The sequence below is a fragment of the Canis lupus genome, chromosome 17 (assembly GCF_003254725.2).
Source record: "Canis lupus dingo isolate Sandy chromosome 17, ASM325472v2, whole genome shotgun sequence".
NCBI lineage: Eukaryota > Metazoa > Chordata > Mammalia > Carnivora > Canidae > Canis > Canis lupus.
Genome location: NC_064259.1, coordinates 18,078,917 through 18,092,377, shown reverse-complemented (window position 1 = coordinate 18,092,377; position 13,461 = coordinate 18,078,917). Strand labels below are relative to the sequence as shown.

At 52.5% G+C, this 13,461-nt stretch overlaps 1 protein-coding gene and 1 long non-coding RNA gene across 3 annotated transcripts in view; one reads left to right on the top strand and one right to left on the bottom strand.

Moving 5' to 3' along the window:
* The window catches only part of KLHL29 (kelch like family member 29), a 305,887-nt gene that overhangs the window by 206,220 nt on the left and 86,206 nt on the right, over positions 1-13,461 (bottom strand). The window lies entirely within an intron of this gene.
* LOC112664728 (uncharacterized) lies at positions 6,084-11,600 on the top strand. 2 transcript variants are annotated; one of them, XR_003139909.3, is made up of 3 exons: positions 6,084-6,212; positions 6,837-6,891; positions 11,395-11,600. It is a non-coding gene; the product is annotated as an uncharacterized LOC112664728 (long non-coding RNA). The 2 variants fall into 2 exon arrangements; XR_003139910.3 differs by having other exon boundaries at positions 6,096-6,259.

Here is a 13,461-nt window from a genome sequence, read left to right as displayed (position 1 = left end):
ACAGACTTATCCGTAAAATTGGCAATAATGATTCCTACTCGTAGCATGACTTCGAGGTGCTCAAAAGTAGTTATTCTGGTTAGGATTCTGGTCTCACTAAAAAGAGCCTGCCCACACCAGCTCATGTTAATGTTGTGAGGCAATGGTAAGGCTTCAGGGGAGCCAGCAGATGGGCAGACAAGAGCTTCGGGGACCAGTCACGGTGAGCACAGCCTCTTGCCCACGGTTCACCTTCTCCCTCATCTCCCTTCTCTTTCCTCCTAGTCATTGCCTTTAAGACTCGACTTTGTTACTCACAGAACTCCAGAATAACTTCTGTCTTGCATCTGGGATACCATTTGGCTAAAGTGCATGACCCCAAATCAGAACTGTCTCTGGTTCCCTTACTTCCCATTCTAGAATCCAGAGATCCTATTGGTCTAGTTGATTTTTTGAGGTCAAGAGCAATCAGTCCTATGTTGCTGGCCAGCCAGTGGAAGGCCACTCTTGCAATTAGGAATCTGCTCCTAGTCCAGTAAATGAGGCTGAAGGCAGGGATGCTGCACTACCTGCTGTCAGCAGCAGGGATTGTGCGTGGGTACAGATGTTTCCAGAAGGTGGTGTGTGCTAGGCAGGCAGCTCCAAACACATTTGATATGGGAGGCCCTCAAAGGTTCTATCCCTTCCTTGCATTAAATGCATGGACATGTCAGAAGAGCACAAATGTGAATGGCTGCCTCTGCCTTGGGAGGAGGCCTGGGTGGGGTGGGAATGACATTGCAGGGGGGAACTGCAGGTAGAGCATTTCATGTGAGACACTGCAAGTGGGGCATTGCAGGTAGAGCATTGCAGTTGGGGCATTGCAGGTGGAGCAAACAGCACGGGAAAGGCACTGTGGTAGAAAGTACCAGAGTGGGACCACAGGTGGTGCTTTCAGCATGGGCGGGGCAGTGGTGCTTTCAGAGGCAGATGCCTGGACTTTATCCTATACGGACTGGCAGCTGAGTGTGGCTTGTTCCCCGGAGAAGGCCCTCCGGGGCTTCAGAAGGGGAATTAGAAGGGGGCAAGAGGGAGGTAGGGAGAGAAATGGGTTTAGCACTGATGAAGACCTTTGAGCTGGGAAAGAGCAGTGGGAATGGAAGGGAGGCTAGAGGAGAGGCTGGGAGATGGAGCCAGGAGCCTGGGATGTGGGGGTAGAGAGTAATGGGGGAGGGGAGCTCCCACAATTTTGACTTGGGATCTGGGTAGGTGGTACCGCCATTCCCAGAGGTGGGAAGCACAGGTTGAGGAGCCGGCTGGAGAGCCGAGGAATTCTGTGAGGTCTTGTGGCCCCTGAGAGATATCCTGGGGAGGGGGAGGGGGCCATGTGGACGGACCCTGGGGGCAGGTCTTGGAGAAGCCAGTTTATACCTGGGCGACAGGGGATCAACAGTGCCTAGAAGGCTGGGAGATAGTGATAAGGGTTCAAGTTGCCCATTTGGGGATGGGCAGCTATCCAGGGGTGAGAGGGTCAAGAGTGGGGCTGATGGCCCAGCTGGGTGGGATGCTGGCAGGTGTGGGCACTATGGCAGGTGGGCAGCCCCCATCACCCTCAATCACCAGCCCTTCCTAAGAAAAGTCCTAGGCTACTTAGGGTCTGCCCCGACTTTTCTGGGAAACCTAGAGCTCATTTCCGTCTTTCCCTGAGCAGGAGTAAAGAATCAGTGGAGAAACTGTTCTGAAACCCTCAGTCCTCGTGTCCCTGCACTAAAGGCCCCTCTACTGAGCTGTTCCGTAAGAACAGCAAAGCTAGAGGCTGCATCGGCTCACATAACCCCTGGCCTGCAGAAGCTCAGAGCAAGCCCACTGAAGCTTGGAGCTCTTGAGGGGTGCAGGCAGAGGGAGAGACTTTTCCAGGCCACCCGGGAGTCCTCGGGCCTATTGGAGGCTGTGGGCTTCCACAGGGCAGAGGAGCAAGCTGCTGGTCTCCCCAGTAATTTTCATAATAGGATCTCATGGGAGGGAAGGAGGGGTTGGGTGCAGGCTGGCTTCCTAAACTGGCACAGGGGGTAACTCTCTCGACTCAGCCGCTGGGAGCCCGTCCATTTAACCAGCCCTGGGGGGTGGGGTGGGGGTGGGGGGTGCAGTGCATAAACCAGCATTAATATTGAACGACTGCCACTCTGTTTACTTTTACAAGCCCCAACTTCCCATAAATCCAAGTCAGAATCAATCATCTTTTATGGAAGATATTAATGGCAATTCCATTATTTAAATCCAATCAATGTTGGGGCTTTTTTTTTTTTTTTTCCAGCTTTTTTTTTTTTTGGTTCCTTTGTGTTGAAGCCAAGTAGTGTGGAGGGTGCTTTTGACCAAGCAATGGAGAAAAAATAGTCCAATGACCTTGCTCACATCTCAGTATTTTGGTAAGATAACTGCTTAGGGAAAAGGTTTCCATTTCTGTCCATTTATCCTACAGAGGAGGAAGGCTTTAATTCCAGGGGCGGAGGAAAAATAAAAATTCTTCTCTTGCAGTCACCGCGCCCTGCCTGAGCGCTGTCAGGGACACTCAGCGTCACTGCTTTTTAAACTCAGCCTTAGCGGCCGTCTACGGCTTTCCAATCGAATTCTATTTATTTATTTATTTTATTTTATTTTTCTTTTTTTTTTTTTAGCCATGAGCCCCCAACTCTTCCAGGAATTGGCTTCAATGGCCCACAAAATAGCTAATGTTTAGCAGAAACATGTGGGGGTTCTTTGTTCCCAGAAGTAAAAAGGCACAAAATGAAGACAAACCTAGCAGCTCAGGAGATTATCAACAGGCCAACAGAGGGGCCCACGGGACACATGCGGCACGTACCTGGCTCCTGGCGGCCTCCCCCCCATATGATGTTCACGAAGAAGAGAATGAATGGGTCAAGATGTGGAACTCCTAATTCCACTTAAACCCTGGGGTCAAAGAGGATATCACTAAGAGAACTAGCTTTTCACACCCAAATGTGGGACAGGGACAGGGAGAGACTGACAGTCCCCCTGATACCTGCTGCAAGGCCTCCTTTTGTCGGGCCCTGTTTCTCCCCTGCTTCAGGACTTCACGGGGGTGTCACCTCTTGCAAGAAGCTCCCCCAGCTCCCTGGCCAGACGGCAGCCTTGCACCGACTCATGCGCCATCTACCCCCCTTTCCCCTCAGCATCCCCAGTGGGGGGCACCTCTGTGCTGTGCCTGCAGGACACCTCTGTGTCCCTTGGGGGAGCCTCATCTCCTGCACTAATGGAGCCTTCAGCGGGGAGGGATACAACAGGGCAGGTTTCGGAGAATGCTTCAGCGTGGCAGGAGGCATGAAGGCCTGTGAGTCAGCTGGCTTTTGGAGGAGGCAGCTGGGGACTAGCTGTTCTCCATTTCCACTCAAAACAAAACCAGGGAAAATGGGCTTAAATTGCAGCAAGGGAGATTTAGGTCAGATAGAAGAGGAGCCTGCCAGAGCCACCGGAATAGGGACTCTGGGGGCTGATGGAATTTCCTTCCCTGGAGACCTCAGCCAGCAGGCTTTCGGGCCAGATCCATCCATCCCCACAGCTTGATGCGGGAGGAGGACCAGGACGGCGGGCCCTGGGGGCCCTCCTCCTCCACGGCACCTCCTCACTGAGAACAGGAGGACGAACGACATGTGAGCACACGGAACAGCATCGTTTCTTGGGGCCATCGGAAAGATGTCCTTTCTGTTATAGCCCACGGACAAGCCACGCTCTGCCTCACGACAAAAAACAATTTCTCTCACTCCTTTGACTGCCAGGGCTGGAAACTCCCCCTCCCACCCTCCATCCTTCCCTCAATGAGAGTTTGGTTTTCTGTCAATCCATCCACAACTGGGCGGGCGTGGAAAGTCCTGTCTTAGAGGACTAAGGAGCTGGCCTGGTGCCCTGGAAGCAGCACAGCAGAGCCTCAGGCCATAGCCACCACCAGTGACAGGAGGTGTGAGCCCCACGAATAGGGCTCTGAGCACAGGTGGATGTGGGCCCCTTTTTTGGGGTGGATGGTGTCACAGTAGTCACCAAAAGCCCTCGGCAATTCCAGTGAGAGGCCACAGTCAAAAGCACCGCCCAGCCTCAAGGCAAATCTGTGACCCACCTGTAACACACATAGGGAACTTTCTAGATCTGGTTTCAGGGAGGCAGCAGTGCCTGTGCCATTTCCTGCTCTTACATTTGTCAGTCCCTGCTCTGCTTTGGACTGACCTCATCTTCTTACAGGCATCCCTGGAAGTTACCTTCCGTCCTTCCTGAAACCGGGTCAGGTGAAAACACAATAGAAAGCTTCCTGCTTGTCCCTGGCTGGGCCCTGGCATGGTTCCCATCCCCACTTCAGGCCTCTGAGGACAGGGGGTCAGAGACCCCTTTCCCGCCCATGGTGGCCAGGTCAGCGCCCTCCCTTCTGGTAAATCCCACAACAGGGTCAATGCTCCCAGTTCTGTAGAGAGCTCTGCGAGGCCCTGGAAGAAAATCATCTGTGTGCTGGTTGGGAGGGGGGCAGAGAAGGGACTGACGGGGATGGTGTCACTGTGTCCAGAACAGTGGCTGGGCCGCCCTTGTCTGCTCTCGTCAGCCTGTGAGACTCAGCCCCTTGATGAACGACATGCTGAGGTCATGGGTCAAAGGCAAGAGGTGTCCCCGGAGTGGAATCTTTCCCCATTTCTGGAAGCAAAGGAACTCAGGACAGGACCAGCACCTCCCCTGAGGATATTCCATCCAACAGAGATGGGAAGGTTCTAGTTGTTTCAAGCTGTTCTAGGACGTAGCAAGGTGACCCCTTCTCTTGGCCTTTGTATCTACCAGTCTTAACCACCCCACTGTCCACAGTAGGAGCGGTCAGAAGGCTCCTTGGGCTGGCCACCACAATTATTGAGAAATTTGCATGCCTGGGAACCACTGTGGCTTCCTCTACCACGCGGCCTGGCCCTGGAGGTTTGTGCAACATTCCAGATGTGTGACAACTACAGGGCCTAGCATTCAGTAACTCCACCCTGCTCCTTGAAGCTCCCAACTCAGAGGAGCTCCGGTAGTCTGAGAAGTGTAACTAAGACCTTTCACGACCAGGCCTTAGGGAGCTCACTGTACAGGTACTGATGATGTGCCTCTACCTAGAAGAAGCCAACCTAGTCTTAAAGACCAACCACACGGCATAGGTTTACTTCATCCAGGCAAAAAGCTCCTTCCACAAGATAAGAGTTCTCTGTGGGAGTGTGGCCAGAAGGATGCAATGTCTTCCTGACAGGGAAAAAGTGCACCAGGCCTGTGAGAAGATGGGTGTCCTGAAAACATGCCCTCCTGCTCCCCTTCTCAAGTGCCCTTGGATTGGCTGCCAAGCCTGCCCGCACCATTAACCAGGCAGCCAGCCCAGTGAGTGTGGCCTGAAACCCTATGAAACACCTCCAAGGCCCTATCCTTGGTGAGAAAGACTGGAGAGGGGAACATAAGCTCCTAGGACTCCCAGTTCACCTGGGAGGGCATAGGTCACATGGAGACAAAGGCCAGACGAATGACGGGAGGTCGAGGGTCACAGGTGGTTAGAGTGGCCATACTGGCCAAGAGGGAGAGCTCTCACGCCAAGAGGACCTGAATCCCAGCCCAGCGCTTTCAGATCTTGGCTCAGACTTTGGGTAAAATGTGAATTCCCCTGAACCTCAGCATGCTGCCCTGCAAAGGGGGACAGTGACCACACCCATGTGCACAGGGCACTTGGGAGGATTCAAGGAGAAGCTGTATGCCAGTTGTTCAGCATAGTCCTTGGCACTTGGTCATCACTCAATATTGTTACTCTAGAAACCGACTCCTGCCTGAGCCTGGAGGAAGGGTGATGCCTTTGGTCAAGGGTGAGAAGGGAGGAGGGCTGTAGAGGCTCTAGCTATGGGCTGTGCTGATACCGGAGGCAGGGATGGATCCACACCATCCTGGCAGCACTAGCCCTTGCCAAGCCTCCTTCTAAATGGATTATTGTTTATTGGCGGCTTATCCCATCTCTCGGGTTATGAATTATTTACCAGATAATGACTTCATAATTGTTAATGACAGCTGCCCCAAGGACATGCTGACATACCTTCTGAAGCCACAATGCTAATTGTGGTGTAGTCCCAGAAGCCCCCATGTGGCCACATCCAGAGCATCACTCAGGGGGACAGAGTTTGACTGGCCCTTGGGAATCCATCATAACTCCAATCCCTCATGATACAGACAAGGAAACTGAGATCCAAGGAGGGGTGAGGACATGCTTCCAGGTCCCAGAGCCAGCCAGTGGCAGCCTGGGGTGGGTCAAGCCCCAGTGTTTCTGGTGATCATTTCTCCGCTGTCTGGGTATAGACTGCTGGGGCAGGCCTAACACAAGGTTAGGGCCTGTCTTCAGGAGGTCACAGGTATGGGGGTGGGGAAGAAAATGAGTCTGTGATGGGTGCTGAGAGATCCCCTCTCCCCCACGCCCGAAGTGAGCAGGAGGGGCCCCAGGATGCCCTGTTGTCCACGGAGAATCAGGATGTAGCTCTATAGCTGCTTGGGGGTCCCTGTGAGCTAAGGAGGGCCACCTCCCTGGGAGCAGAAGTCCTCTGCTGATTAGCTGCATTCAGCAATGCAGAACTGCAGGATGACTGACGGGGAAGGGTGGGGGCAAGGGGTGGGTACACCAGTACCTTCCTTGAAAGTGCATTTGGTCCTGAAGAGAGGATGAATTAAGTTCATGACTCAGTTGGAGTCCTAGCCCCTGAGAATAATAGCAAATGTTTGTAGAGGACTATGCTGCAAGTGCTATTCTAGGCGCTGTGTTACGTTAACTCATTTAATCCTTACAACCACCATATGATGTGGGTATTATTCTAATCCCTGTTTTTCAGATGTAGAAACTGAAGCATAGGGAGGCTCAGTAATATGCTGGAGGTTGCACAGCAGGTAAGAGGCAGGGCTGGGAGCAGGACCAGGCAGTCTGGGTCCACCATCTGGGCTCAACCATTATGCCATGTTGCTTACTAGAAATGTTTCCCAAGTGCATGAATGCAAGGCTGTGAGGCTCCTTTGGATGCGGGACACACCTTTCTAAATGTGGCTTGAATGTGAAATTGAGCATATGGAGACCCTGCTTCCCAGAAGGGCCCAGGGAGGCCTATTTCCTCCTGGATTGTAGAGTGTGGACTGTGCCTGGAACAGCAGGAAGGAGAGCTCTGGCCTGGGGTGTGTGGCCTTGCAAGGACAAGGTCAGTGTCTTGCCCTCACTCCTCTAAGGTTGGCACTGTGAACTGCGGCTGGTCCTTGAGCTCACAGGCGAGATAGGCTGAATGGCCCTCACTCATCCATACATTTGAGGCCTTCTTTGTGCCAGGCTTTGGGGAGGGACCCAGAGGCTAATATAGAGGCCTTGTCCTCAGGGCACTGCCAGCTGTCTCCCAGGGCAGAAGAGACAAGAGCCAGGTGTCAAGTGTTGAGGGTCCCATGATGGAAAGGAGGCAGAGTGACTGAAGGACTCAGGAGCACATAAGCATAGCTAGAGACCATGTGAGGTAGCTTTTTCTATCATCAGTGTTTATTAGGTGCAGAGATCACCTACACCCCCTACCCCTATGTTGAGAGCTCACAGTGGTAGAGGGATGAGCGTCGAGCACACTGGACAGCGAAGGGACCACATCTGACCCAAGAAGAAGTGAGGGAATGGCTGCCAGGGAGAGTAACAGCGTCAGGAAATCCGAGGAGAGAAGATTCCCATGCGTGGGTGGCTGGGAGCTCTTTGCCAGGAGATGGGTGGGGATGGGAGAGGCCTTTCCGGGATATTCAGGCTTGCAGGATGAGTGCCTAGAGGTGTGATGCACACATGTAGAGTCTATTAGGAGCATGAGGGTCTGTTTGCATGGGAACAGAGGCTGTGTGTGTGTACACATCGGTGGCGGGGGCGGGAGGGGGTGTCACGGGAGGTGAGCTTGGTTAGCTGGTGCGGGGCCTGATTTACCTTAGCTGGTTCACAGAGCCAGAAGTGCGGCTCAGTGTACCCCTGAGCAAGACAGCAGAGCACTTTGAGTGCATTTCAGAAAGCCCTGATCTGGTGCTAAATAAATAATCATACTGCTCATTCTGGGATGGAGAGGCAGGATGCCTCCTGTACACGCTAATGGGAGGGTGAGGCTCTCTGGCTGGCTGGCTGGGGCCGCGTTGTGCTGTTCTGTGAGTGCTGATCTGAGAGACCCTGGGTAGACCCTCTCTGTGTCGGACTTTCATTCCCCACTTAAAGCACCTGTCTGACTGACTACCTGGAGAAGGGGGGCTGGGTTAATTGTTATCTCCTGCACTGTTACTAGGTTACTTTGTAAAATCAGAAATACGCTTTAAATGATTTTTTGTTGTTGTTGCTTTCTTATGAACCAGATGCTTTTATCTAAATGAGTTGCTACAAATATTAATAATAAAAAAAAAAACCCTCAACCCATGAGGGTTGCTAGGCTGCGTCTGCCTTACTCCAGCAAACTGTTGCTCTGCAAATGAGGCATAAGCCCCCTAGTTTTTCAGCCCCTGGCTCACTTACAGGTCAGAGGGAAATATGTATCGGCTATAAATAGCGTGCCTCCAAATGGCTGGAGGAGAGGACCCAGTGAGGCAGTGGAGTGGTCTCTGGCCAGTGATGGTGATGTTATTGCCTGTTCAAGTGGTGCTGGAGCTTGGTGCTGGTGGGTGACAGCATAGGTCTGGCTGACCTGTAGCCTTTAGGCCTCTTGGGTCATGGTGGATGGGAGGAAGGACAGTTTTCTTTCTGGGTTGCTTCTGGAGTACACTGAGGCCCAGAGGATGATCATTCCATTGCTGGCTTGATACATAATAGGTGCTCAATTAATGTTTGTGGAAGACAGGCTGGCACACCATTGACACTTGCTCAGAGCTCTTTAGGCTTCAGTATAAGGAGTGGCAGTTGACATGAAGGCAGGAGGGGCCTCTGGATTAGGAACCAGGGCACAAGGACTCCAGTTCCCCTTCTGCTCTGACTGGCTGAGTGAGCTCGGGCAAGACACTGGCCCTCTCTGGGCTTCAGCTTGCTGCTTGGTGTAATAAAGGACAACAGTAATTTCTCTCTTTCTACCTCCTCAGGTCTCCCTCATGACCGAGGAGAAGGAACTGTGTAAAAATGTGTTGCAAACAAAAAGCAGTAGGTCAGGGGAGGAGATAAAAGAAGTCCTACAATCTAAGCCTTGGATGGTCTAACAAATTGGGGTTGGGGCAGTGGTTGCCCAGAGCACAGGCTGCCAGAAAGTCTCTGTTTTGGGGTCAGAAAGTGCATGGGGAGCTTGGCTGTGAGAGGGCTCTATGAGCCTGCAGCTATGTCTCCATTATCTGGGAGGGTGACTTTCAGAGGCTTAGCACAGCATTCAGTGGCCACCAGGGCCAAGACCTCGTTACCTTTCTTGCTGCATTTCCCAACCCACAGGTCTCTCTTAGTCCTTAGGCTCTGAGCTCTCTTGTCTTTTTATATCTTGAGACTTTTGCACAAGCTGTTGCCATTGCCTGGAACATTCCTTGGGTGCATGCACATGCGCACGTGCACACAGACACACACAAACACACAGACACACACACACACAGACTTCATTTCCAGTTTAGAGCCACCTCTTCTTGGAAGCCTGTTAGTTTTGACCGAACTAAGTTAGTTGAGTACTCTCCTCCACTCACATGGAAGCTCTGGGTCAGGGATTTGGTCTCGCATGGTCACTGCCTAGAATGATGCATGGCATATAGTAGGTGCTCAAGAAATATTTGTTCAGGAAATGAATTGTTCTTTCGTAGCACTTCCATAGTACCAATTCCTATCGTTGCATTTATCACATCTGCTTATAAGAATATATTCACTCTCTGGTCTCTCTGGGCTGCCAGCTGCTTGAGGAGAGGGCTTTTGTCTGACCTCTCTGGACTCTGGCCCTAGAACAATATGCAATGTGGTTGCTACTAAGTGCTTGAAGGGATAAAGGAATGAATGCTGAAATGCCCTCCGTTTCACCACGTACAGGCTGTTCCTCTACAGCTCCAGTACTCCTGCAGTGTCATGCTGTGCGCACGCAAGCAAGAGAGAGAGAGAGAGAGAGAGAGAAAGGGAAAGAGAGAGAGAGCAATTTATGATTGAAGGCAAAAACTTCAAAGTTCTTTTGAGTGGACTGTGCATACATGAGATCTTCAAGAAGGGACAGAAGTCCAGTAGTTTAGGAGCATCCTTGCATGGTCGCTGGACAGATGTATGCATGGTGCTTTCCCTGAGCAGGGCTCTGGTGGCAGGGCCACTACTAGCCTATTTGGTATTTCTGCGCAAATTAAAATTCTGTGCAAATTAGGCGTGCCTCCCTCTGGGCGCTCACAGTACACAGCAAAGCTTGTAAGGTGTAGGCTGGGTCAGTCTCGACACCCCCAGGGCCAGGTGCCCTCCTGTAGGGGACAAACTCACAACTGTTCCCAGCAGCCCCAGCCACTGGGGCGCATTCAAGGTAAGGAAGAAGACAGGTCGCTTGGAAAATCAAACTTGGCCACAAAAATAAACTCTTGAGGTTTGCAGATAAGCTATTTCTAGCCCAGGTGCCAAATGAGGTTTTGCAGCTAGAGTGAACTGCTGTGTGCGCGCTCCACCCCAGCCCTGTTAACTAACGGGAACTGCTCTGGATATTTGCTGTTCCTGAACAACTTTGCTTCCAGAATGGGGAAAGATTCCACTCCGGGGACATCTCTTGCCTTTGACCCATGACCTCAGCATGTCGTTCATCAAGGGGCTGAGTCTCAGAGGCTGACGAGAACAGACGGGAGGGCGGCCCAGCCACTGTTCTGGACACAGTGACGCCATCCCGTCAGTCCCTTCTCTGCCCCCCTCCCAACCAGCACACAGATGATTTTCTTCCGGGGCCTCGCAGAGCTCTCTACAGAACTGGGGGCACTGACCCTGTTGTGGGATTTACCAGAAGGGAGGGCGCTGACCCGGCCACCATGGGCAGGAAAGGGGCCTCTGACCCTCTGTCCTCAGAGGCCTGAAGTGGGGATGGGAACTGTGCCAGGGCCCAGCCAGGGACAAGCAGGAAGCTTTCTATTGTGTTTTCACCTGACCCGGTTTCAGGAAGGACGGAAGGTAACTTCCAGGGATGCCTGTAAGAAGATGAGGTCAGTCCAAAGCAGGGCAGGGACTGACAAATATAAGAGCAGGAAATGGCACAGGCACTGCTGCCTCCCTGAAACCAGATCTAGAAAGTTCCCTATGTGTGTTACAGGTGGGTCACAGATTTGCCTTGAGGCTGGGCGGTGCTTTTGACTGTGGCCTCTCACTGGAATTGCTGGGGGAGCCTCACAAAATACTAATGCCTGGGTCCCATCCCGAGAGATTTTGATCTAAATGATTTTGATCTGGTGTATCTAGCCTGGATATCAGAATTTTTTAAATGTCCCCAGGTGATTTTAATATGCAGCCAGAGTTGAGAGCCACTGTCTTGACTTGGAAGAGGCAAACAAGAAGCCGATGTTACAACATGATTCAATATGAGGCAGTATGACAAGGCTGGCGAGAAGAGTATGTCGGTGCTGAAATCAGAGGCACTTCTCCCAAGGGGCCCAGCAAAGGGATCACAGTGACAAGATAAACATTAACTGCCACAGAATCCTGAATGTGGGCACCTCAGTATGATCGATAGGAAAAGAAGATCTTCTAAGAGCCCGTAGGGTTCATGCGAAAGCATTCGGGGGGTGGGGTGAGATGAACAGGGTTGACAATGTGACAGCCAAAGTACCCGGCTTTTGGATGGTTTGATCAGGGAAGGGGGGAGCGGGGCAGGGGGGCGTAGATTTTAGAGTATGTGAAGAGTACATTAATGACATATCACCCAGGAACTTTGTTTTGCTAAATCTCCATAACTTCCATGTCCATTCCTCAGGGCTCAGAGTCCAGGAATTTGGTAACACCTGGGAGTTGAGAGCAGTGTAAAGGATCTAAAGTACACGGACACCCATCCCCAGAAGAACAATGACATTAGGAAGTCTGGGTCCTATAGGACCCAGGGATCTGTAGGTTTTAAAGCTCTCTGGGTGATTTCAGCATTCACAGAGAGCTGATACTTCTGGCCCAGGAAGACCTGCCAGTCTTCTCCTGGGAGTTAGGCAGGACAGGGGTTGCCCTCAGCCTATGCGGAGGGGATGGACTCAGCAGCTCCATGGGGCAGTTTTGCTCAGTTAATGCTGGAGTTGGGACCAGAGCCCAGTGGCTGCTTCCCGGTCTAAGGTCCTATCCACCTGCTGTCTGTGTGGCTACTTTCTGCTGCGTCTTAGAACTAAGATGGTCTGATCTCACAATATGGAGACAAGAGGACAGTGCCTATCTTTAAGGAGCTTGTGGTCCAGGAAGGAAGATGAGAAATGCAGCGCAGGGAGGAGTGAGTACCAAGGTCCCCAAAGGCTGCCTAGCGGTGAGGCGGCTTTGTGTTAGCCAGGCTGAGTCTGGGATGCAAATCAGACAGGTTGTGACCGACTCTCAGGACTCTGGAGGTGGTCGGGACCTTAGGAGAGAGGTGCCACCTGAGAATGAAGCCCCAGAGACAGCTGGAGCAGAGGGAGTAGAGGGACCGCTGAGAGGAAGGAAAGCTGAGGAAAACCTTACAGCTCCAATGCCCTTACTCACAGCAGGAGGAGGAAGAGGGGCTAGAGTGGCCACAAAGATGGACATGGCCCACCAAGCCAAGGGGGAGAGAGGCCCATGGTCTCCTTGAAGCTAGCAGGGAGGTCACTTGCTGATCCTTACTTAGGTGGAGAGGTCAGGCCAGAGGTCTTGGGGATGATGGCAAAGGTGGGGCTCTGCGGAAGGATCTGTGCTGGGGTGGCTGGTATGGTTCCACGGACTCCTCGGCGGGCTGAGTGCCCAGAAGTTTCCCAGAAGGTTCCTGGGGTGGTGCTGGGAGAGGAAGCGAGGACAAAGGACAAGTGGGGGAGAGAGTGGATGTGTTGGTGAAGGCAGCACTGAAACATCTGCCCATAGGTCTGTCTTTGGGTGGGAGCCATGGAAGCCAAAGGCAGAGGGATGAGAAAGAGAAGAAGGGGGAGGGAATGAAGCAAGGCTGTTGAGAGTGAGGGAGTGAGAAGGGTGTGGTCAGCAAGGGCACCTTCAGATTGGCTTTGCCAGCTGAAGCTGTGGTGAGCGCGCAAGTCCAGGGCAGGGCAGGGCACACGGTGTTCTCTAATGGAGGAGTTCCAAGTCCCATCAGCTTGGGGAGACATCTGCAATGTCCTCTCAGGATGCAGGGCATGCAGGGGGGACGAGGGGCCTGGTTGAGGAGTGCTGAGGCAGGGATCGAGACAGGGGAGGCTGCAGAGGGGCGCTCCTCAGCACTGATGGGGATCCAAGTCTGCCCTTCACCACCTCCAAAGTCTAGGCATCTGTCAATGTCATTCTTGGCTCAGCATTAGGTCCTGCACAAACCAGGTCTTGAGCTTTACCTCCCCTGAGCTCCACCCCTGCCCAAGTCCCTCACT